The following is a 26,102-nucleotide window of genomic DNA, read 5'->3' as shown; positions in this document are numbered from 1 at the left end:
AAAAGCACTCAAATATTATAAAAAAGACTTTACTAAAAGCATACCAAACCAATTCCCACCCTTTTTGCAGATACGGAAACAGACGGGGCATATGTTTCCTCAATCTCTTGCATTTAACCTCAATTAAACCTAATACATGAAATAGTAATTGAACTCAAAACAAGCATCAATCGGATGCATGGTAATCTCATATCCTTTAATAAGCTTCTTATTAATCCAATACAACAGCAAATCCATTGCATCATGAAACCAATGTGTAATGAAAAACAAAAAACAAAAAAAAACATTCGTCAACACCTCTACACATAGGTTGCCAATTTCATTTTGAAGCGAAGAAAGTAAATTTTGGCATGTAATTTTTCCACATTAATCTTCAACCTTCATTTTCAATGAGGCTATACTTGGGCTTAAATTTGGATCCAACTCTTTTGGTGCTTTGTTGAATGCATCAATAGGAAATCGCACTTTTAGTCTTTCTTGGAGGGATGCAAACTCCTTTTTGTCTTTTGGAACCTGAAATTATGATTTTATTAAATAATATTGATTTTTTGTGTTTCATATATGATTTTAGAAATTCAATATTTGCATTATAATTTTTTGGTTTGGTGTATGTACGTATGTAGCGAGTGTTCATATTGATTTTTATATAATATGTAGATATAGCTTAGGATTTATTTCTGTTCTATATATTATTTGATGAAAATAGTTGTGTATTTATACATATAGAAAATTAAAAATAATACAATCGTGTAAGAACATCAAACAAAAATACAAAATTAATAAAGTATATTCTATAGTGACTTTTTTTATAGTTTTTAATAGGATTTTATGTTATTGAAAAATAATACACACCTATAAAATCAGAAATCCCTTTAATCATTATGACCATACAAGATGTTGACAAGCAATAAAGATAAAAGGTAAATGCTAGTAATATGTTCCAAACGGACAGATTTGACTTTACAGTCAACATGGCAAAAAAAAAAAAAAAAAACCCGAAAAGCTTGCATTTTATCTCTAATCCAAGCTTGTGACCATAACTATTTTAAAAAACGAACATTTCAAAAGTTATAAACCAATATGAAAAAAATAAAAATAAAGAGAGAAAGTGAACATACGAAGTTAGGACTTCAAGTTTGAAAAGGTGACATTTCCTAGTACATTGTGTTTGTTTATTGGGACATTTTATCAAACGGTTAATAGGCATGGTAAAAAAGGCATATATAATTAAGCTCCGCAAAAGATTAAATTGTCCTTTTGAATCCCACAGAATCATTAAATCGGGTCATATAACGATCAAGTGAAATCTGTCTTGGATGCAAACAAATAACCCCAACATAGCAGGCTATTAAATTTTGAGGGAATGTAACCTGGCATACGTTTAAATGGACATAAGCTTCAATTCCATGTCTCTCGTAAACGGATTTACTTCTGCCCTGAATCTAGAAACCATATTGTTCTACTTTTTCTTCAATCTAAAAATATGTTAAATTAGAATAAGTAATTATTTCAGGATTAATCTGATTAAGATGTCACTGGTGCAAAATATGCAACATATTGTGTCCATCTTCAATCCATTTGTCTTTCAAATTTTGCCGAAAATTAACAACCTTTAACTGTACAGATTTTGACCATTTAACTTCAACAATTCCAACAAATACTAACGTAAATGAAGATTATAATAGTAGAGGAGAGCCAAGCCAAAAGATTGACTATATGGTTTGAGCAAAAGAGGATCTAACTGTTGAGAGGTTCTACTAACGAAACCTAAAGGGGATAGAAAGTAGAGAGCGATTCCAAAATCAAACTGAAAGTCAAATATAGCGCAGGACATGTGAACAAAAAATGACATACCAGAAACTCTTTATTGGTTGTGCTTCTCCCATGTGGTTGTAGTAGCATCAGCTCGCCTCAAAAATAATTAAAAAAAAAACCATAAATAACTTCTGAATTTTAAATTTCCACCGGTGTTGCTTGAGCTATTTCCATCAGTTAGTCGGTCGCAATTCCTACCCTCCGGTGACGCCGTCGTGTTTTAACTTACAACCTGGAAAATATGGAACGCCACTAAATTGAGGAGACAAAGAAAAACGTACTCGAGCCAACTTACAAACCGACCCTAATAGAGTCTGAAATTGAAATAGTTGGGGGAAGTCCGGTTGGAAATTTATATATAAAGGAATTGCAAGTTGGCAATTTCCTTTGTATCCATCTGGTGGGGGAAGAAACTTTTGTGGGTTTATAAGCCTATTCACTTGGTAAGTTTTCAAAAGCTTTAGTGGATCAAAGGAATAGGCCAAGTTTGTGCTAGCCTAGCCTAGCATTAGTTGACGCCATGAGTGCGCAAAATGGTGCACTTTGCACAACGCATCGGTTGCTAGGAGCTGAGGAGCTTTTATTTTTGTCGAGTTCACTCTCTGCGTTTTTTCCCTAGTTTCCAAGTAGTCGCTTTGTGTTTGTCGATTTCTAGTGCTATTGGAATATCGATAAAGTTGCATTAAATCCTAGGGTTTTACTCTGTTGCTTATAGCCAGTACAAGCAAAGTAAAAACCTTTAAGGACAGGAGTCTGATCCGTGCAGTTGCATCAAGATCAAGATCAGCAATCAACAGGTCGGTTTTACTTTTCTGTCTTGTGTTTAATTCGTCCAGTATTCTTCTACTTTTCTTATAATCAGATCTAATCGAGAAGGATAGATCTGGTTTCTAGACGAAACTCGGTAAATATAATAATAATAATTGGATCTATTATTCGCAACTAATCGACATATAAATCTCAATATATTTGTCGGTTTCATTGCGCGTCTATTAGTTTGTTATTTACAACAATCTTAAAGGTTTTTACTTCTATTGTGATCAATCAACAGACTAATGGACTCTACTGTTAGCCTCCACTTCATGAACCAAGAGTTTGCCAAACTTGACCAATTCGATGGTCAAAACTACACTCGTTGGGTCGAAAAGGACAAGTTCATACTTCATGTCTTGAAGCTCTCCTTTTTGTTGGACCCAAAACTGGCACCAATTCCTGATGATCCAATTCCCAAGGAAGGGGAATCTGTGGACCCAACGGTCATTACAGAACTGGAAAAACAAAGGATTCTGTGTAGAGAATCCGAGGAATTATGTGTGGGTCACATCAAGAATTCCCTATCTGATCGGCTCTATGATCTTTACTCGTCGGTCAAAGATCCTAAAGAGCTATGGAGTGCGTTGGAACTCAAGTATAAGGCACATGAAGAAGGTACTAACAAGTACCTTGTGTCCAAGTACCTTGAGTTTCAAATGGTTGATGACAAACCAATTATGGAGCAAGTGCATGAACTCCAAGTCATGGTCAGCAAGTTGAACGCACTATCCATCTCTCTTCCAGAGCTCTTTCAGGTTGGTGCGATCATCGCAAAACTGCCACCCTCGTGGAAAGATTTTTTTAAGAGAATGATGCACAAATCTGAGGACTACTCCTTGGATGATCTGATGAAACACCTCCGTATTGAGGAGGAAACTCGCATCAGGGACAAGCGAGGTAAAGTTGGACAAAGTGTGCATCATGTGTCAGCTGGGAGTTCTAGCCACAAAGGCAAATCTGGGGGACAGAACAAGAAGAACTTTGGACCCAAGAAACAAAGCTTCAAGAAACCTGGTCATCAGAATCCTAACTCAAAGCCAAAAAGGGCCGGTCCTTGCCACATCTGCGAAGAGATTGGGCACTATGCGAAAGAATGCAAAGATCGCAAATCAGTACCGGTTGCACATGCAGTCGAGAAGGTAACTGACATGGTGGCTAGTGTGAACCTTGGAGAGATTTTCATGATCTCCTCTCTTACTCGAGCAATCTGTGCTCGAGGTTGGTTCGTGGACATTGGAGCCACTGTGCATGTTTGTGGGCAACGAGAGAGCTTTCGCACCTACCAACCCATGCCTCATGGGACGGTTGTCGTCTGTGCTGATGGCCATAGAGCTGAAGTTCTAGGAAGGAGTGATGCTCGGTTGAAGTTCACACGTGGTGAATGGGTGACTCTTCGAGATGTTCTTCATGTTCCTACTATCTCGAAGGGTTTGGTTTCTGCGGACAAGTTTTACAAGGGTGGGTTCAAGATGGTGCTTGAGAGAGGCAAAATTATGATCACTAAAGGCAGAAGATATGTTGGCAGGGCGAACAACACTTCGGGAATGTATCGCTTGTGTCTTAGTGATGAGGGTAATATGAGTGGTCCTAGTGTTGAGAGTGGTGTTCCTAGTGTTGCTAGTGTGTCGAGTGTTGGTTATGATGTAATTGATGGATTGGTTGCTAATGTGAATGAAGTGAACTTTTCTTGTTATATTGTTTGTTCAATTTCTTTATGGCACAAACGTTTAGCTCACACTAATGTTAAAAACATTGAAAATATGCAAACTAAAGGTATGTTAAAATATGACACAAAAGATTTTGAAAAATGTGAAACATGTGTAAAATCAAAGTTCACTAAGAAACCATTTCCATCAGTTAAGAGAAACACTTCATTACTTGAGTTGATTCATTCTGATATATGTGAGTTAAATGTAATCCTTACTCGAGGAGGAAAAAGGTATTTCATCACATTTTGTGATGACTTCAGTAGATATCTACATGTTTATTTGCTGAGATCAAAAGATGAAGCTTTTGATGCATTTAAACGATATAAGGCTGAGGTCGAAAATCAACTTGAAAGACACATCAAAATTCTTCGCTCGGACAGAGGCGGAGAATATTTCAACCAAGAGTTTGACACATTCTACGAAGAGAATGGAATCAAACATGAGAGACATCACCATACACTCCCCAACAGAATGGCTTGGCTGAAAGAAAGAACTGAACCCTTTGTGAGATGGTCAACTGTATGTTGAACCAATCGGGTTAACCAAACAATTTGTGGGGGAAAGCACTATTAACTGCTTGTTATGTTCACAATAGGATCACTAGTCGTGTGATTCCTACAAGCCCTTGTGAGTTGTGGAAAGGTAGAAAGCCTAACCTAGACTATTTGAAAGTGTGGGGGTGTGTTGCTTATTATCGAACTCCCGATCCTAAGCTAACAAAATTAGGAGCACGAGCTAATAAGAGTATATTTATTGGATATGCTCAAAATATCAAGGCTTATCGGTTACTTGATATTGATTCAGGTGTTGTTGTGGAATCCAGAGATGTGGAATTCTTTGAGGACAAGTTTTCTAAGGATGAAGAAAACTCTAGTCATACAACACCTACAAGTACCTCTCGAGAAATACTCCCACCTCCTCCCATTGTGGAGGAACCAAGGAGAAGTACTAGGGCTAGAATTGAGAAAACCTTTGGAGATGATTTCTATTCTTATTTGGTCGAAGGAACATAAAATAAAGTGACGAGAGAGGTCATCCTTTCAATTAATTTGGATGATGATCCTAAGACCTTCACTGAAGCCATGACGTCTCAGGATGCTCCTCTGTGGAAGGAAGCAATCAATGACGAAATGGATTTAGTTATGGGTAATGGAGCTTGGGAGTTAGCTGATCTACCCAAGGGGAGAAGACCCATAGGATCCAAATGGATATTCAAGAAGAAATATCATCCTGATGGATCCATATCTGCCTATAAAGCAAGGTTGGTTGCAAAGGGCTATAGGCAGCGAGAATGGATCGATTATTTTGATACCTATGCCCCAGTTGCTAGAATTAGTTCAATTAGAACTCTCATAGCAATATCAGCTTTGAAAGGATTGTACATTCATCAAATGGATGTGAAGACAGCCTTTCTGAATGGTTATCTCAAAGAGGAGATTTACCTGGAGCAACTTGAAGGTTTCGTAATACCTGGACAAGAAAACAAAGTGTGTAGACTTGTTAAGTCTTTGTATGGATTGAAGCAAGCTCTCAAACAGTGGCATGAGAGATTTGACACCACTGTGACAACATTTAGTTTTCAGCACAACAGTGCTGACAGGTGTATTTATTCTAAATATACACCTACTTATATAGTAGTTATATGCCTTTATGTTGATGATATGCTGATCATTGGTAGTCATCTAGAAGGTATTCTTGAGACGAAGAAATACATATCCTCAAACTTTAAGATGAATGATCTTGGAGAAGTAGATACTATTCGTGGTATCAAGGTGAAGAGGACAGGTGGTCAGATTTCTCTGAGTCAATCTCATTACATATAGAAAATTCTGACAAAGTTTCAACATTTGAACATTAAGGAATTCAATACTCCTTTTGATTCAAGTGTAAAACTGAAGGTGAATTCTGGTCGAGCAGTGGCTCAACTGGAATATGCTAGTGTAGTAGGAAGTATGATGTATGCTACTCACTGCACGCGACCTGACATCGCATTCTCTGTAAGCAAATTGATTCAGTACACGGTTAATCCAGGGACGGAGCCCTGGAAGGCAGTGGGTATAGTACTAGGATACCTGAAAAGGACAAGTACTTTTGAATTGACATATTCGTCATCTAATGGAATACTTGAAGGTTATTTTGATGCCAGCTGGATTGATCACACTAGTGATTCAAAATCAACAAGTGGTTGGATTTATACTATAGCTGGTGGTGCTATTTCTTGTGAGCAAGAAACAGACATGCATAGCTCATTCAACGATGGAAGCGGAGCTAATTGCCTTAGCAGCAGCTGGTAAAGAGGCAGAGTGGATTCGAGATATACTTACGGATATCCGTTTGTGGGATATTCCGATGCCTTCAATACCTATGTACTGTGACAGTGAGACCACACTATCTAAAGTATATAATGCGGTATATAATGGGAAGTCAAGACATGTAGGTCTGCGACACAATTTTGTGAGACAACTAATTGAAAGTGGTACCATCAAGGTTGTCTATGTCAAGACAAGTAGGAACTTGGCAAATTCGTTTACCAAACCTCTGACGAGAGATTTGGTTACATCTGCCACGAGAGTCATGGGTCTAAAACCACAACAGAATCGTTTGGTGATGGAAACCCAACTTGGCATTAGTGCTCCTAATTTTCAAGTTTAACGGGTAACAACGAAATCACTAACGATAGAAGGTACTATCATTCATGATAGATCCATGTGAGGTAGGATAATACGTCGTTGCCGAGAACGAGGTTGAGTTACGACTCTTAACATAGTGTTAGAGACATCTAAGCAACGAAGATGTTGTAAAACATTGCCTATATGATCTAGAGGTGGTGCCACCTCAAGTGAAGATTAGTGGTTTATCTTCTAGAGGGTCATGAAAAGGATTTATAGTGCATGGCCATAATAGCTCTCAGGGAGAACACAAATATGACTTGTGATGTGTGGGGGTAAACCGGAGAGGTCATTTAGGTTCATGGTTTAAACCTATAAGGATACCATTGAATCAGTCTCTTCTTGTTTGTTCTCATTAAACTAGGGTTTAATCTTCGTGACACCCAAGTGATATCATCTGTCTAAGTGAAAGGAAACTTACCAACTTGGTGGGGGATTGTTGGAACTTTATATATAAAGGAATTTTAAGTTGGCAATTTCCTTTGTATCCCACATTGGTGGGGGGAAGAAACTTTTGTGGGTTTATAAGCCTATTCCCTTGGTAAGCCTTCAAAGGATTTAGTGGATCAAAGGAATGGGTCAAGCCCACGCGCGCGCCTAGCTTAGCCTAGCACTAGCCGACGCCGCGAGTGCGTGAAATGGCGCAATTTAGGCGCACTTTGCACTTTGCACTTCGCACGACGCATCGGGAGCTGAGGAGCTTTTATTTTTGACGAGTTCGGGTCAAGTCGGTTTGACCGATCCGGTCAAATGGTTGACTGTCGTTGACTTCGTGGAGGCCAAGTCAGGGTATTCTAGAAGGATCAGGAAACGGCTTGCTTGGAGAGCAAGCTGTCGCCCTAGTTTTTCTGAGGTCGGCCTATGGGGGCCCGTTTGATGCCTTCTAGGGTTACGATACCTATAAATACAGCTCCCTAGGAGCCGCATTCACACCTCTCGAAATCTAAAAGCTTCCTCCCCCTCTCTACGTTTTTCCCTAGTTTCCAAGTAGTCGCTTTGTGTTTGTCGATTTCCAGTGCTGTTGGAATATCGATAAAGCTGCATTAAATCCTGAGGTTTTACTCTGTTGCTTACAGCCAGTACAAGCGAAGTAAAAACCTTTAAGGACAGGAGTCTGATCTGTGCAATTGCATCAAGATCAAGATCAGCAATCAACAGGTCGATTTTACTTTTCTGTCTTGTGTTTAATTCGTCCAATAACAGGACAGTCTTCTTCTACTTTTCTTATAATCAGATCTAATCGAGAAGGATAGATCTGGCTTCTGGACGAAACTCGGTAAATATAATAATAATAATTGGATCTATTATTCGCAACTAATCGACATATAATTCTCAATATTATTTGTCGGTTTCATTGCGCGTCTATTAGTTTGTTATTTACAACAAGTCCCCCATACCTCGTGGCTGCCCCTGACCCCAATCATCGCAGCCATCTCCAGCGTTGAAACTGGTGAGTTCTCCGCCTAAGGCGGCGGTCGTCGGCACTGATGATCACGCTATCGATCTAGGGATTCCGGCGGCATGAGAAGTTGAACATAATTCTGTTCACACACAAACAGATGAATCTCGTGTGACGGTTGAGCTCCTAAGGACAATGAAGACGGTGGAGGAGAAAAAAACGACGTAGCCATGATGGAATCGAAAATAAGAAGATTCTACAAAATATGAGAGCGAATGAAAGAAAAAAGTGGATTTCAAAGAAAAGTAAATAAGTAAACAAATGTGGCCAAAATATAAAGAACAAAAGACAAAACAAAAAGCGAGAATCAGTAAAACAAATGTGGCAAAAACATGAAAAACAAAAGACCACTGTTCCTAAACGTGAGAGGATTTAAATGAGCATAAGAATATTAAAAAACAATGCTTTTATAGTATTTTAGAAACACATAAATTTTTATCCATTTATGCCATCAGTTTAATAGTAATATGACAAAAATATGATCAATTATGCCATGCGATTGGACGACGAAAACAAAATATACATATTTAATATTTCAATCAAATTTTGAAAACGACAAATAACGAAACATAAGTTTTATAGTATCTTTAAATCTTTACTAAAAGAGAAACTTTATTATATCATTTTCAACAATCAGGGTCATTGATTTGTTTCATTAATATATTTTCTACCGTTAAATCGTTATGCTGACATTATCATTTGGTCAACCTTTTTCTTTCGTCCACCAATTTTATGAAATTTATTAATAACAATTACTTTTAACATTAAGAAATCTATTAATTTCAATTAAATCTAACAAAAAATAAAATTATTTTTAAAATTAGGAAATCTATTAATATCAATTAAATCTCAGCAAAAATAAAATTATTTTTAAAATCAGGAAATCTATTAATGACAATTAAAAATATCACCAAAAATAAAATTATTTTTAAAATTGGGAAATTTATTAATGACATCATAATTTGGTCAACCCCACCCCTCATTACCCGTTTCTTTTGTTCTGGTTTGAAAATCACTAACACAATTATTATTTTCTTTTCAATTTATGGCAAGGAAGAAAATCTGAAGATCAATAGTGCTGAAAGATACATAAGAAAGATTCTCCCACTAATTTCAATGATGTGTATATCTTCTTTCACAACGATTCAATCGATTCTCGCTTCTACGACCTCGAATCCAGATACAATTTCTCTTGCCATGTCTCTATGCGCAGACAATCCATAATCTTATCTCTGTGATTCCTTCTTATGTAACCTCGAATCCCTTTCATCTTATGATCACAACCGCAAACACTCATCTATTTCGTCTCCTTCCAATTCTTCATATTTCTTGTGTTTCACCAGTCAGTTATTTGTTTCCCCGCACAACGACTTATAATTGATTTGTTATGTTTCGATTTCTTGTGTTTATTTCTCAATTTTGATGAAAAAACCTAATTGTGTAAACTTGTGCGTGATGTGTTTTCGGGTGTAGATCATCTGTTTATATAGTAATAGGAATGATAATTGTGTAAACTTCAAAAAACGGGGATCAGGAATCTCTCCAATTTGGGAGGAAGATTAGGAGAGAAGATCTTCCCTTATCTTCTCTTCTTTTCTTTCCAAATTATTCTCCAAAAAAACTGGGGAACACGATCAAATCATATTTTCCTCCTGATTCCTTCCGCTTCCCTCTCCTCTCCTCCTTAAATGAGACTCGGGAACTAGGCGTAAAGGTTTAGGAAAGTTGGGGTAATTCGGTCAATCTAGTTTATGGCTGTAGGGGTTTTATGATTAAAAAGCAATTTGGTGGATTAGCTTTTTTAAATAGATTAACAGGATTATAAAATATGAAAACTGATTAAAATATTTTAAAAAATAAATTTGGGCACACGTGATATTTTAAAAGTTAAAAAGGTAAATATGATATTTTAATTTTAAGATGAGCAAGTATGATATTTTGAAGTTGAGCATTGATATACACAAAATTATCCCCTTATTTAAATAGTTTTTTCGCATGTCGCATCTTGTGTGTGAGTACCCTCACCCAATGTTTTAAAAACCGGTTTTTTAGTTGAACCGGTATGGTGATTGGTTTCCGGTTCAACCGGTTTAACCGATTCGACCGACGGGTGAATCGTTTTCTATATTTTTCATTAGACTTGGCAATCGTGTCGTGTTCGGATTGACATGTCGTGGGTTGGCGGGTCAAAATATGCCAACCCAAACACGACCCATTTAAATATACAAGTCACAGGTTGGCGGGTTTGGAACATAAACCCATATATGACCCACCAACCCATTTATTTATACGGGTTCACAAGTTGGCGGGTTCGTGGGTCAGATTTGGGTTCGTGAGTCCGAATTTTAGATATTTAAGTCTTAAACATTCAAATGAAAATTAAAAACATTCATAGAAACATGTTACAGAATTAGCCTCATAGGTTATGACTTATGACCTTAGACCATCCACCATAAGTAATAATGTCAAAACAATCAAATAGTTTATGAATAAATGGTATATATTATATAATACTTATTAAATATTAATACTTGATACATAAATACATTTAAAAATAAAATAATTTTTTTATTAAGAATATAAACAGGTTGGCGGGTCAACTCGTTTATTTTTTGAGAAACCCATATATGACCCGTTTAATAAATGGGTTGGCGGGTTAGCGGGTTGGTGGGTTGAAAAACTCAACCCAAACCTATTTATTTCGTGTCGTGTTGCGGGTCGTGTCGCGTGTCGTGTCGAGAATTGTCAGCCCTATTTTTGATGTATTTTTTTATTTTCCTACACATCATATATATAGAAATTATGAAGTTGATGTTTACAAGTTCAAACATTAAAAATCCATATAAAAATAAGCTGTAGATGAATCCAAATACATTAAAATAACACTTAACCATAAGTTTTTGTGTTTTACATCAATCCATATACGTCAAAAAGAAAATAAAATATAATACTGAAACGAAATATAGTTTTTGATGAATACAAACATATCAAAAGAATTTATAACATTTACCATATGTTTTTATTTAGAGAAAAATAAATAGATTTGAAAAAAATCACCCAAGTTTATTATGTAAATGATTTTTTTTTCATGTGTTTTTATTCGGTTTAACCGGTTCAACCGGTTTATTTCGACCGGTTCAACCGGTTTTTTCTAAAACCCGGCCGGTTCAATCCGGTTCAGAAATCAATGTAAAACCGGTGATAGTTGAACCGCTCCCTCTCCCGGTTTCCGGTCCAACCGGTTCGACCAGCCAGTTCAAACCGGTTTTTAAAACATTGCCCTCACCTTTTATTTGTTATTTGGTCATTTCTAGGTTGACTAATTAAGGTCAAAGCATGTAAAAATATTATTGTATCAAAATTTCATAATTATGCTCTAAAATGATTCAAATACTTACGTTTTAGAGATCTTTGCAAGAATCTAAAATTCTAGGATGTTTTCAAACATTGAAATAAAACCGGAACTTGATTATCACATCAACATTTATTATGATGATCTCATTACAAACAACCATCCTGTAGACTTTTTATCAGGTTTTGTCGAAAAACGAAACCTTTTGCAATTTGGTCCTTATATAAAGAGATTAATGTGACGAAAACGGATAAAACTGGAAAATCTTTTATTGAAAGAGATGAAGGTGGCAAACCCATATGAAAATCGATATGAAACCATGCAATAAGGACCAATTGAAGTTGCAAAAGTTTTCATTTTCAAACTAAACCCGTTAAGAATCGTATACGACAAAGACCATTTTTGTAATTTACTCTTATCTACATATGAATATACCCATTTTTTGTACAATGCTTGTAAATTGAATCCCAAAATAAACTATGTTTGATCATTACTGCGTGTAAGTACAATCAATGAAGCTATAATTTGTATATTGCCTCACTGCCATGGTATAGATAGCCTTGCTCCAACTTTCACTTATTGAAATTAAGCAACTTTCTGAGAATAAAATTCTTTTATAGAGCTAATTAATAAGTTGTCATAATATTTTCAGAAGTTGACAATGTGTAAATTTACATCATCCTTATCATAACTATGCTCATAAATATGACCCCAAAACAATAAGAATAGGATAACCCTGCAGAATAACAACAGTCATGCTAAACAAACAGAATGCAGAATTTGGAAACGGATACACATTTGTAAGAAAATCTGAAATTATATAGTAAATACTACAAAAGGTTTAAGATGGTGCCAGTTTTACAAAAAATTTCAAAATCGATATTCGAAGACAATGAGTTTGACCTAACCTAACATGTCAGTTTCTGAACCGAAGCCAAAATGGTACACAAGTTCATCATCTTTTCTAGTAATTCTTTAACAAGGGACAAGGTTATTGGAAGACTATATCAATAAAAACAAAAACAAAAACAAAAACAAAAACATCACAACGAAAAAGAAAACACAAAAATGTAAGACAATGCAGACAAAAAAACATAGTTGAAGCCTATTTAACAATAAGATCAAAGAAAATATCTACAAAAACCAAAAAGCTATTCAATTACCGGACTTATATTTTTTTCTTCTTTTAGTATCGGTTTTTACTATTGATAAATATTTTATATAATCTTATTAACAAACAAAACAAACGTCTCAAAATTAATGTTCCGGATGCTTTCAGATAATTATTGAAAAGCAAAAAAATAAAAAAAATAAATAAATAAACAGAAACTGACCGTTACTAAAACAAGGAATACTGCATCGTTAAAAACAAAAAAGAATTTACGATGTTTATTTTAGGAGGGGGGACGTAGTACCTAAAGAATTTAAAGAGGGATATAAGTAGAGCTGTCTTTCACATTTGTCAACAAACACTGATCTGCATTAATATTATTGAAGTGAATAACGACACTTTTAATACTTATGTTAGAGACTCAGATGATGTGAAAGGAGATGACATACCTTTTTTAGTTCTCCACATATATTGTCAAAGTTGATGGGCCAGAACTTGTCTTTTGTCAAAGTTGATGGGCCAGAACTTGTCTTAAGATCTGTAATCTTCGGGCATGAGAAAATATCAAGTTTTCTAAGGCAGGGGAGGTGTTGTAAGACCTCTGAAGAAAAGATGATGATGGTGGTGGAGGAGTAACATTCCTCACATGGTTTGCAAATGAAACCACTCCTGACTTTCGGCCAATTAACCACAGATCAACTAGTGAGTCCAAGAACACTGTAAGGGCCTCAAAACGAGAATTTCTCCAACATTCAACTTGATATACTGGTAAGACACCTTGATCTAAGCTTAAAACTCATCATGTTCTTCGTGTTCTTCATCACTTGAAGGTGTACGGCCGCACACCTTCATAAGATGGCCGTACACACCTCAAAGACTCTCCAAGGTGAAGAGTTTGGCCTTCATTTGCTAGTTGGACTTGGTATTGGCCTTGAAACAGCCGAAAAATTGACATTTTGAGCATGAATGAAGAGTGTATGGCCGCACACCCTTATGCACGGCCGCACATTCCCTTGTACGACCGCACACGCCCTCTGTACGGCTGCACACTCCTGTGTGCAACTGCACACCCATGGCCGCACACTCCTCAAAGTGGCCGTACACTCCCATTTAGTGAATCACATGTGATTCCAACACTTGGACAAAGTGTTTCCTAGTCCCGTAAGGTGTTTCCTTGCATTTGGTTGCTTATAAACACTATATTTATGTCGATATATGTCATTTAGGACTCGTTAAGTCTCGGGACTTCATTCGTGGAACTTCTCATCTTTACGCGCGTATTTGTTTGATCACCCACAACAGGTGAGTTCATACCCTGTAATGAATCTTTTAACTATTTTAAATGTTTTAACGGGGGGGGGGGGGGGGGGGATACAAGTTGAACACAATGCCAATTGTGTAGTTGTTTGTTATAAATATTTCACAAGGATTACTTATGTCATTTATAAGTCGTTAAAATATTTCAAAAGCTCTTTTAAAGTTATGTTACTTTATTGTTTCACAAAAACTTTGTAGATAAAAGATTCTTTTCAATATCAGTTCAAGGAAAACATTAGTAAACTATAATAGGTATAGTTTTTAGAAAAACACTATTCATTTCCTTCTAATACAATAAAGCATACAAGGAGTCAGTTCAAGTACATTAATAGAAAACTAATAATATATCTTGCCGGGTTTGCATTGACACTGCTACGTTTTCACGTACCAGGACTAGCAGGCACGAGGTGATAAAACTAATAATATATCTTGTCGGGTTTGCATTGACACTGATTCACGTACCAGGACTAGCAGGCACGAGGTGATAAACCTAGTAATATATCTTGCCGAGTTTGCATTGACACTGGTACGATTTCACGTACCAGGACTAGCAGGCACGAGGTGATAAATCTATCATAATATATCTTCCTAGTTACATACTAGTTCACATTTAAACCTTTAATTAATCGACTTAGGACTAAAGGCTACTTTAGACTCCCCGAGGTGTATTGTACATTTAATACTACCTAGAGTCTATATTTTTCTACTTTAGACTCCCCGAGGTGTATCATTCAGTTAATACTACTTGGATTCTGTATTTTATTACTTTATAACCAGCAGTGTCATTGCTGGGGTAAACATTATTTTCCCTATTACATTTACTTCTGATCTTCTCACATATTCATTAATATATAAACTATATTTATTTAAAGATAGTCTAATTTGGGAAAATACTTACTAATACAAGGAATGAACACCCATAACATTTGATGCCTTGGTAGAAGGCTACGTTTAGTAGAAAGAACCATAATTCTAACCTTATGATTCCCTAATGTATACATCAAAGGATACATATATATATATCGATACGATTTGATAGGTAATTGTATGTGTGCTTTCGGCTTCATTTCCTGTTCCTTGTTTGGTTGTGGGCTTGGAACAGATTCACCCAGTCTACTATCTATCCGATTCTAGGTATATATGTCCAGTATACATTGAGTCATCATGAGGGTACTAGGTATGGGTCAAGTCATAGGACACAGAGTCGATGCACAGTTTTCTAGTACAAAATATACTTTCCAAATCAGAACTTTGGGTATGCAAAACTAGAAACTTACCAGTTAAGGGTTTAATCCATTTTATTAAACCAGTATAAACTTAAAGGACCTTAGGTGATTAACTCTATAATACTTTAGTTTATACATCACGGATATATATATATATATATATATATATATATATATATATATATATATATATATATATATAAAATACCCAACAGGTAGTTGGATGTGTGCTTTCCGCCTTACTTCCTGTTCCTTGTTTGGTTGTGGGCTTAGGGCAGATTTAACCAATTAACTCTTTATTCGATATTAGATCATATATATCCAGTATAAACTAAGTGACAATAGGAGTAATCACTGTGGTCACCATTTTATTACAAGAAAGAAGAGTTTTCCTTAAAGAAACTTTTCATTAAATATAAAGGAACCATCACAATTAACTCCATGAGTAACAAGTGAATGCACCGGGGTTATATACCACAATGATCAAACAAACAATGGGATGTGTGCTTTCCACCTTAGAGCAGATGCGCTCAATTGATTGTTTGTTTACTCTGAGTTGTATATCACTTGTATCCATTTAGTACTCATAGAAAGGATTGTAGAATCATTTTTTACGTATATTTCACCAAGTTAGAAAATATAGGATTTTCTAAGAGGAACTGGCAAACTTTTCTAAACAGAATTTACGATTTATTTATATCACTAAAATCTTATGAACTCACCAGCTTAATTTTGATCAACTCTTTCAAATAACTTGTATTCTTAGGAGGCTATTAGATAGGTACTCGCTCTGGGATTCTCGAAGTTGGAGCAGTATAGTTTCAAGTCTTGTTTGTTAATTGCTATTGTATTCTATGTTTTGTGAACACCCACTTTGTAAACACTTTCTTTCTAATGAAATGGTTGTTTATTACTTTGATTACTATGATGCATGTCTTGTGATACTAAACATGACGTCCTCCACCCTAGAACGTTTCAGTTGTTCCAGTTTTGGGGTGTGACATGCGTACCAGTCAGGCCGAAGGCTCGGAGAACGGTGCACATAGGCTGAAGGCCCAGGGAGGTGGTCCAGACATGTTGAAGGTTTTGAGAGTGGTCCAGGTAGGCTGAAGGCCAGGTAAGGCGGTCCAGTCATGTTGAACACTCTATATGTGTTTGTAGATCCATGTTTGGGTATTGAGTGTGCTGCTATGCTACAACAATCAGTAGGCCTGTCCCCAAGTTTTGAACATGCTGCTGGAGTAGGCTGAAGACTCCGGTGTTTGTGGTTTAATCAAAAGTTGTTATTAGAGATCGGAAGGAGTATAGAGAATCTTTATGATCTCATTAGTTCGGAGTGTCTCAATGGATTAATTTCCTTGAATCGGGTATTTCACGAGTTGGGGGCTGGGAGTAGACCCGAATGGGTATTTATTAGCCTTAGGAAGGCTTGGGATTAGAATGTCCTGTCATTCAAGTTCTGGGAACTGGGTTAGATCTTTATCCTAAGCATCTATGGCAATACATTATATGTAGATAGGGTTGAGGTGGTCCTGCTTTATGCAGTAGGCCAAGATACCCGGTAGGAACAACTGAAAGTCTTAAGCATGGAGGCTCAAGATGAGTGGTAGGGTTGAGGCGGTAGGCCAACAAACCCTGAGAATTTCAACTCGATGATTGAATTGACTTGTCATATTGGTATTCCAACCTGGAGGGTGACATGGGCAAGATTTGAGTGTCGTACCGGTTGGCCAGTAGTGGTAGGTACGTTTGTTGGTGGTAATCGCTTGCGGGATGGTATTTCATGGAAGTGGTGGGCCGCAAGGAGAGAAATGATAGGTTATCGTCGATATTATGAAGACATCTATCCGGATGGTCTAGTAGGGGGCATGTTGTGCTTGATCGGGCTGAGGCGGTCCTGCTCAATGCAACAGCCCAAGATACCCGGTGCGGACCGAAGGTAAGTCGTTGGTAGTGGCTCATCAGTATCTGATCCATGGTTCTATTTTCGGGTAGGAACCTCAAGATCCCGGGGTTGATTAGTCTGTTGGTGATGTTGGGAAGAGAGCTAGCGGTGGTTGGTGTGAGTGGTCTGTTAGGGAGTCAGACCGAATTTGGGTGTCCAGAGTGCGGGTTTTTAGGTAGGGTAGGTTATGTGCTGCATTGGTTTATGGATTCGTTCGATAGTCGCCGGATGTCATGGTAATGGAGGTCCCCTTTAGGATGTCGGGTTGCCGGGGATGGTAAGGAACGATTTCGAAGACGAAATCGAATTTAAGTAGGGGAGAGTTGTGACATCCCATTTTTCCAGTATCTTTAAATTCATCCATCGGGTTTTAATTAGGGAATTTTGGCCCTTGGTTTAGAAGGAATTGGCAAATGATAAGTTTGGAAGTTAAGTAGTGCGCTGGGTGTACATGTGGTACGCTAACCGTACTAGGCTTACAAGGTCTACTCGAGGAGTCGGATGCCCTGGCTCACCAAGTAGAAGCGGATTGGACCACGTGTTTAATGGACCGACTCGCCGAGTTGGAAGCTTGGACTCTACGGGTTGGAGCTGAAGGATGAAACCCTAATTTTCGGGGTTTTGGAACCTATTTAAAGGATCATTAGCCTCCTTTGGCCTCCCCCACCGTCCCCTTGTGCTCTAAAACCCTAATTCGTGTGTGTGCTCCATTTTGTGTGATTTTTCAAGCTTGGAAGGTGGTTTGCAAGAAGAAGACTTGAAGTATAAGAGGAGTAGTGCAAGAGGAGCTTGTGGATCTGAGTCTCCAGCTTCTTGACATCAGTTTGAAGGTAAAAAGTTGTTACCTTGGCCTTCTTTTCCTTCTACATCACATTTGGTTAATGATTAGGGCTTTTCTAGCATATTAAGAAGCTATTCTTGGGTATGATCTAAGATCTGAAGTTGTAACTTCAGATCTGAACTTTCTTTAGTCTCTAAGTCCATAAAGCTTTCAGCTTTAGCAATTACGAACCTCTCCTTAAGTGTAGAACTCGATTACAAGCTTGGTTTTGACATTATAAGCCTTTAGAGCCTTGCATGCACATAAAGTTTGCAAATTTACGTGATAAACATGCCTTGGGAAGCAGGATCTACAATATGGAACTTTAAATGGCTTAATAAGCATCCGAATGGGTAATAGACTAAAGGGACTCTGCAAGTTGCATGGTCAACTCAGCGAGTCCGATGAAGATTATCACGCATGGACTTCTGCATGGACTCGGCGAGTCAACTTGTCTTTTCCTGACTTTTGGACACGCTTGAACTCGACGAGTTGCAGGAAACTCGACGGGTGTCACACCCCAAAACCGGAACGGCGGAAATGTTCTGGGGTGGATGACGTCATGTCAAGTATCACAACATATGCAGTATAGTAATCAAAGTACAACAACCATTGCATTAATAGTAATAATTTTACATAGTTTACATTTCGTAGCAACATTAAAGTAATACAAGGAATAATATAGATGCAGCTCTGTACTAGGCTGTCTTCACAAAAGCTCCCGAGATGTACCTGTCTATCGCTGACCTGAGAATACAAGTTATTTTGAAAGCGAGTATCATCATTTTATAATGCTGGTGAGTCCATAAGTATTTAGTGTCATTTGTATAAATACGCATTTTTATTCAAAATAACTTTATGAAAGATAGTAGTTTAGAATCTACGGTGTATTAGCGTCCTTTCTAGAAAATCCTATATTTTCTAAATAAAAGCAGTCTTCTACCAAGACCCGACAGGCTTATGTTTTAAGGAGTAATTTTCCCAAAATATTATCATTAACAAAATACGGTATTGACTTTAAAGAAAATATGAGAATATCACTAGTAAAAATACTAGGGGAAAAATAACATATGCCTCAGCACTAATACTGTTGACTAAGGCAAAAGAAATCATAGACTCCAGGAGTGTATCGCATGAATGATACGCCTGGCTCAGTCTAACAAAAGGAAGCACAGACTCTAGACAGTATCGAATGAACGACACAACTAGCAAAGTCTAAAATAAGGAAATACAGACTCCAGACAGTATCGAATGAACGACACAACTAGCAAAGTCTAAAACAAGGTAATACTGACTCCAGACACTATCGAATGAACAACACACCTAGCAAAGTCTAAAACATCCGGTAATCTGAAGTGGGTTGTTTCAAAAATACCGTGTTACCTTAAGGCCATGAATTATAAGGTAAACATGGAGATACTCGTAACCATACTGATTGAAAATAGAGTACTTGACGCCCTGCAAGCGTTGGAATAAATGTGACATTTGTCACCCCTTGGCTTGGTAGGCCGGGGACTGTAGCTAGCAGTCAGGGTGTGGGAATGTCTATCCCGTATAGATCTATACACACAATGCCCACTCTCCCTCCAGGAGACTCTCGTTACCAAGTTGACAACGGGGAAATCCGTGTCCTGAAGATGCATCTCGTATTTTGAATTCTATTATAAGTACTGGAATAATGATATAGACTCCCGAATGAACTGAATCCTTTGGAATTCTCCGTACTGGAAAGAGTAAATAGAATCTCCTAACTATTCCTATAATAGTTACTAATGTTTCTGGTCTATGAATGATGAATGGAAGGATGCCCTTGCTACCCAAGGGAAATGAACTGGTCGATGTAAACCTTTATGTCTATACATGTATACATGATATATAACTAATGTTTAAACGACCTTCGGACGGATAATTGATACCCACCAGACCACATCCCAACGAAGAAAAGGAAATAGGGCGAACTAGCCTTCCTAAGTCCTTTAAACATTATTTATATAACTATACAAATATAGGCATGCATTTAACGAAGTAAAAGCATAAAAGGAAACTTTGATGAAACCTTTGGAAAACTTTCATACATAATAAATTTACGACTTGATGTCATTTTGTAAAACAAGTTTTAAAAATCTTTGGAATCCTTTGAAAAACCTTTCATAAACAGCTTTGAAAATGATTTTTATAAAACAGTTTAAGTGAAGAAAACCTTTAATAAGAAATTACGACTGGATGTCTCTTAAGTAAACAAACTTTGAAAAAAAAACTTTGGATAACCTTTAATGATCTAAAAAAGGATATTCATACTTTAACAAGATTCTAATACATGATTCGGAAATCTTAATCTGGATAAAACAGTTTAACATGCGAAAGTCTAATTAGCTATACAGTTATTAATCACCTGTGATTTATCTAATAACTGTATAGTTCAACTTGTATTCCCCCCTATAAAAGCAATTAAAATAATTTAAAAGGTTAATTTAGGGGTGTGAACTCACCTGCTGTAAGTGGATCGGATGGAGGTGTCGGTTGGGTGCTCGGTGTCAAGTAAAGACTTGAACACACTTAATGACCTAATAACATATGAAGACATATGTTTACATATAATTAGTGATTATAACACTAATCAAACACGTATAATCACCCTAATGTGCGGAAAAACACTTTGGTCAAGTGCTAGGAGGCTACTGGGTTGCAATAAGGGAGTGTATGGCCTAGTTAGGGAGTTTACTCTTAAAGAGTAAACTCTTTATGGAGATTTCGGCCCTAAGACCATATCCCCATGAGTTTACGGCCGTAAACTCATGGGTGGCGTGTTCTTGGATGCTCAAAGGTCTTATGTCACTTGTGGAATTAGGCTAGGTTCAATTCTAGGGCATAGGAAGTGGTTAAGTCCTCACTGTTGGATTAGTGTCTAAGTCCATAACTATTTTGGTATGTACTTGACCCGATGGTGCATGGTCCTTTTGGGTTGCCTTCACCAAAGCAACTTGATAGGATGAATTATGGAGAGAAAGGATTAAATATGATTTATTAATATATTATGGGAATAATATATTAAAGGAGAAAGCATATTGTTTAATTAATATTAGTCAAGAATTAGTTTTTTGACTAAAAGAGATTAATTAAACTTAATGGACTGGAATTGTAATTATAAGATAATTGTAATTGGGCTATGGATTGCCTTATATTATAAGGTGGACGAACTCTATGGGGAAACCCATTGGAAATCGTCCAAGGCCTTTAAGGAAAGGAGTCCATGGGTTGCTTAGGGCTTAAGCGTCCAAATTAGGGTTTCCTTGTTAGGTAACCCTAATAGCCTCACTATATATAGAGTCCTTATGCCTCAAAAACGTGGACAAGCTTCCTTCTAGGGTTTCCACATGTTTTTGGGCAGCCTCCTTCACCTCTCCTCTTCATCCTCTTGCTCTTGGTGTTTGTGAACCATTAGAGGAGTGACATTTGTGACTCTAAGCTTTCTAAAGTAATTACAAGGAGGATTTGAGATTGTTATTGCTACATAACAATCAAGGTATGATCTAAACCTTAATTATATGTTATATTGATTATCATATGCTAGTTCTAGGGTTTATAGTCTTGGATAAATTGCATGTACAACAGAGAAACCTAGATCCAAGCATTAGGGTTTGTATGAGCACATAGGATGTTCTTATGATCAAAACACATCAGTGGTATCAGAGACTTGATTGGTTTCTATTGTATTGATGCCTTGTTAATTTGTTCATGCTTGAAAAATTCTATTTTTGTGAGCCTGCCTGATGTACTCGGCAAGTCCCATTGTGGACTCGGTGAGTCCATATGGGTACTCGGCGAGTTCATGCGTCAGAAAGAGGGGTTTTCGGGATTTCTTGTTGTTTTTCTCATGGATACCTGCCTTATCTGTCTTAGATCATTAAAATCCGATTTTATTCATATTTTTGAGTATCTCCTTGATTAAACAAAAGATAATTACCAATTAATTAGATAATAACTTCATTATATGATTAAAGTTGATTATTTGTATTAATTGGGTAACTTATTTTGTAAGAAATTAAAATTAGGTCAAATATAGATAATGATGGAATTAATTGTTTAATTTATATTATTTGTTATTTGATCCTTATGTTATGAAAAGTTTCAATTTTCCCCTTTAGGTTTTATAGTTTAAATTTAAACTCAAAAGTTTAGTTTTGAAATTTAAATAGTTGAAACCCTAATGTTTTGAAAAGGTTTCAAAACTTGCCCTCAAGTTTTGGAATTTAAATTTTGATTAAAAGTTTAATTTTGATGTATATTTAAATTCTAAACCCTAAGTTTTTGAAATGTTTCAAAACTTGTTTTCTTGTTTTGGAATTTAAATTTTGATTAAAAGTTTAATATAGGAATGTTAAATTCTAAAACCCTAGTAGTGTTTTGAAAAGTTCATATCACACCCTTATGGTTTTATTAATTAATTAAGGTGTATAATTAAAAGAGGTTTAATAAATCCATAAAAGTTTTGGTTTACATTTTAATTGAATTAAAAGTATAATTATTAAATTTGACCTCCTAGTATTTTAAAAGTGTAAAATACACCCTATACTATATATAACATTAAAAGTCTAACATTATATATATGTATGAGTAAAAGTCAGTCTTACCGTTAGTAGGCCTCATTCACGAAGCTGGTCTATAAGGGGTGTTTAAGGAATTTGCCTATAAAATGGCGATTGAATGGGTATCCACTCTTACCCACCGCACTCTTGACTAGTGGAGGGTCATTAGCCGAACGGGTAGGATATGAAAAAACCTTCAGCTATTAGTATGATGATATACAAAAGTAACTAAATGTTTTACAAATTCCCAATCTTAGTTACTTAGGCAAAAGTGAATTGATGCATTTCCATGAAATTACACTTTGTGCCCTTGCAAAGGCGTTAGTGGAGCGTGTGTGGTTTACCGGCACACTAAATGGTTCTAAGAAAAGGTAGCAAAGGGTGACTCAATGTTTGTCATAGTTCGGTGGAGCGTGTGTGGTTTACCGGCACATCTGTTAGGGTGCAAAGTCATGCTTGGATGTAATGTTTTAGGATTTCCTCTTTGTATGTGTAAATGGGTTGAGTCTTTTCCTATAAATAGGAAGTGAGTGACTCCCATTATGTAAGAGTCCATTTGGAGTGTTAGACTAGAGAGAGAATTTGTATACAAACCCATTTGTATAATCTTTCTAGATCTAATAAGAGCTTACAAAGATTTATTTACTCCTTGTGTTCTTGAATTTGTATGATGAATTACTAGATCTTTCCTAATTCCGCACATGCCATCATAATCAACACCTCAACAATTGGTATCAGAGCGGGTATTCTTGATTTTCATCAAGAATTGATCCTTGATGGCTATTTTGATTTGGTGATTCTTATTGTTCATTGATCTTCGTGTTTTAGAGAGTTTTTGGATTCTAGAAATCGAATTCATCTTTGATTCTATTCATAATTCGATTTTCTTCACTAGAATTCAAGTGATTTTTACTTTCTCTCTCTAGAAAACCCATTCAAAATCACTTTCTCTCTCTAGAATTCTTCAAGTTTTTGTGATCATGGTGGGTTTACCATATGATTCTTGGATTGTGATCATTAAAGATGTGAAATACAAAGTCAATGAAGATCAATTTTATGGGTTGTTGTTAAGCAAATTGATTTCATGGGGTAATTTGGTTTCTTATGGAGGTTTGAAGGATGATCATGGAAGCTTGGTATTTCAACCACTTTGTAAGATTGCATGGTTGAATAAAATTGCCTTGTCCATATTAGTTCGTAGTAGAAATCAAAAAGAAGGAGAAGAAAGAGATTTGTTCAATAAGAAATACATTTCTCTAATTGAAAACCCGAATGATCTTCGTGCACTTAAGTTTGTTGAAGTTCTTGACAATGGAGTTCAATGTGATGTTCTTGATGTTCAAGAAAAAGGAGTTCAAGTTGATTTTCATGATGAAAAAGTTTTTTGCTCGATTGGAGTTCAAACCGATGATATTTTGTGTTCTTGTGATTCGTATGAAGGAATGATTCCTTATCGGAAGCCGGTGGTTCAAGAAATTCACAAATATCAAACTCCAAAAGATTTGATTCAAACTTAAATTGTTCATGTTGTTAAAAGTGGGTTTGTTCATGAAGTCAAGTCTTCAAGATGCAAAAAGATGAGAAAGAAAAAGAAAAATAAGATGAATAGGAAGAACAAGCGAGTTTACTCACAAAAATCATCAAATGTTGTGAAGCCAAAATCCGTGAAGCAAATTTGGGTTCCAAAGCAACAATCTCCAAAGGTTGCATTGAATTTGAAGTCAAAACCCAAATGTGTTGGTGGTTCTTTTGAAGATGTTCTTGGTTTGATGAAGAACACGAAGAACAAGTTGTACATCTCGCATGGTGGGTGGTACAATGTTCGATTTGGAGATTTTCTCATTCCAACAAAAGAACCAAGATCTTCTAAATTCGATTCGTTTGTTGAAAATGGAACTCGATTTGTCAAAAAGGTATCACAAATTCTCAAATGGATTCCAAAACGTCCATGATTTCAATTCGTGTTTTACGTTTTTCGTTTTTGATCAATTTGTCTCATTGGATCGAATCCGTTTCAACCCCGTTAATTGATCCAATTATTTTTCTCTAGATCAAAACCAAATTAAACTCATTTTTGTTTAATTTCACTGTTCATAGAACTCAATTAAATCGAAATCTTTTGAGCCCAAAATTGATATCACAACTGTTCATCAAGCATGATTTAGCCCAAAACCTTTTAAGTTTGTCACTGTTCATCTTTGGCCCAATCTTTTTCTCTAAACTGGTCACAAATCCGAGTTCTTATAATTTTTTCTCGTTGATCGACTTCTAGACTCTTTGGTTCTTAATCAAGATAGTCATTGATTAACTCTTAAATCGAAACTGAATCTTGATTGATGTCGTGAAGATGAATTTTGGAATGTTATCAATCTGGGATGATCTTGTACTCAGGATCTTCAACAGATGAATTTGTTTCATCTGTTTTTATTTCAATTGAATGGGAAGAGATATCGGAATGAATGTTGAAATCAATTGATTCATGTCGATTTTGAGTAAGGTTCGATTGAAGATAATCAATTTTTGGTTCCTGTAATGAAATCGAAGGTTCTTGATAATAAAGAACGATTGGAGAAAACGAAGAACGAAGGATCGACAATCGATTAGGGTCTAAGTCGATTTTGGATATTTGGAAATTGATTTGGGAGTCAAACCTTGAGGATTGATTCGATTTTGATAGCAGATGGGTTCGTTATTGATAGCTTAATTTGTATTTGGAGTCGATATATCAATGATCAAATGATTTTGATGTTAAAGTCGAAGAATTGAAGAACAAACTGGAAATGGGTTTTCTTGGAGTTCGAATACACCGAATGATTTTAATCAAGAAAACGAAGGAATTTTTTTTGTGTTTGTGGATAAGTGGAAGGATACAGTGATTTTGATTCGAAGGGTGTTTTGAGTTTGAACGAAGAATTTTTGGAATCAAAGAACTGGGTTAAACATACGAAGGATATTACTGTTCATAATATTGTCTTTGTATGCTTCGTAAGAACTGTAAGGACGAAGAATTTTTTTTATCGATTAATGTACGAAGGGTTCTGTAACGAAAGCAAAGAACGAAGCCTTGGTTATTTGATCAATGAATTGGGGAAGAACTTGGATTTGTACGAAGAGATTTTAAAAGATTCATACGAAGAGGTGTTTTGATTTTTGATTTTCGAAGGGTTGGTGATGTGAAATCGATTTTGGTTTGGATGATTAAAGCCAAGGCTGAGTTGGTGTTAGTTTTGATTTTGGTGTCTCGAAATTTTGATCTCGCTGAATTGAAAAAAAAAACGAA

The 26,102-nt window shown here is 36.3% G+C and overlaps 1 long non-coding RNA gene across 1 annotated transcript; it reads right to left on the bottom strand.

Moving 5' to 3' along the window:
- Positions 1–148: 148 nt before the first annotated feature.
- Positions 149–2,196, bottom strand: LOC145071296 (uncharacterized). The gene is made up of 2 exons (XR_013690368.1): positions 1,855–2,196; positions 149–513 (listed from the first exon to the last, which is right to left on the bottom strand). It is a non-coding gene; the product is annotated as an uncharacterized LOC145071296 (long non-coding RNA).
- Positions 2,197–26,102: the final 23,906 nt, after the last annotated feature.

Source organism: Lactuca serriola, chromosome 1 (genome assembly GCF_051521515.1).
Source record: "Lactuca serriola cultivar US96UC23 chromosome 1, Lser_US96UC23_V15, whole genome shotgun sequence".
Lineage (NCBI taxonomy): Eukaryota > Viridiplantae > Streptophyta > Magnoliopsida > Asterales > Asteraceae > Lactuca > Lactuca serriola.
This window is presented reverse-complemented; position numbering and strand designations above follow the sequence as displayed.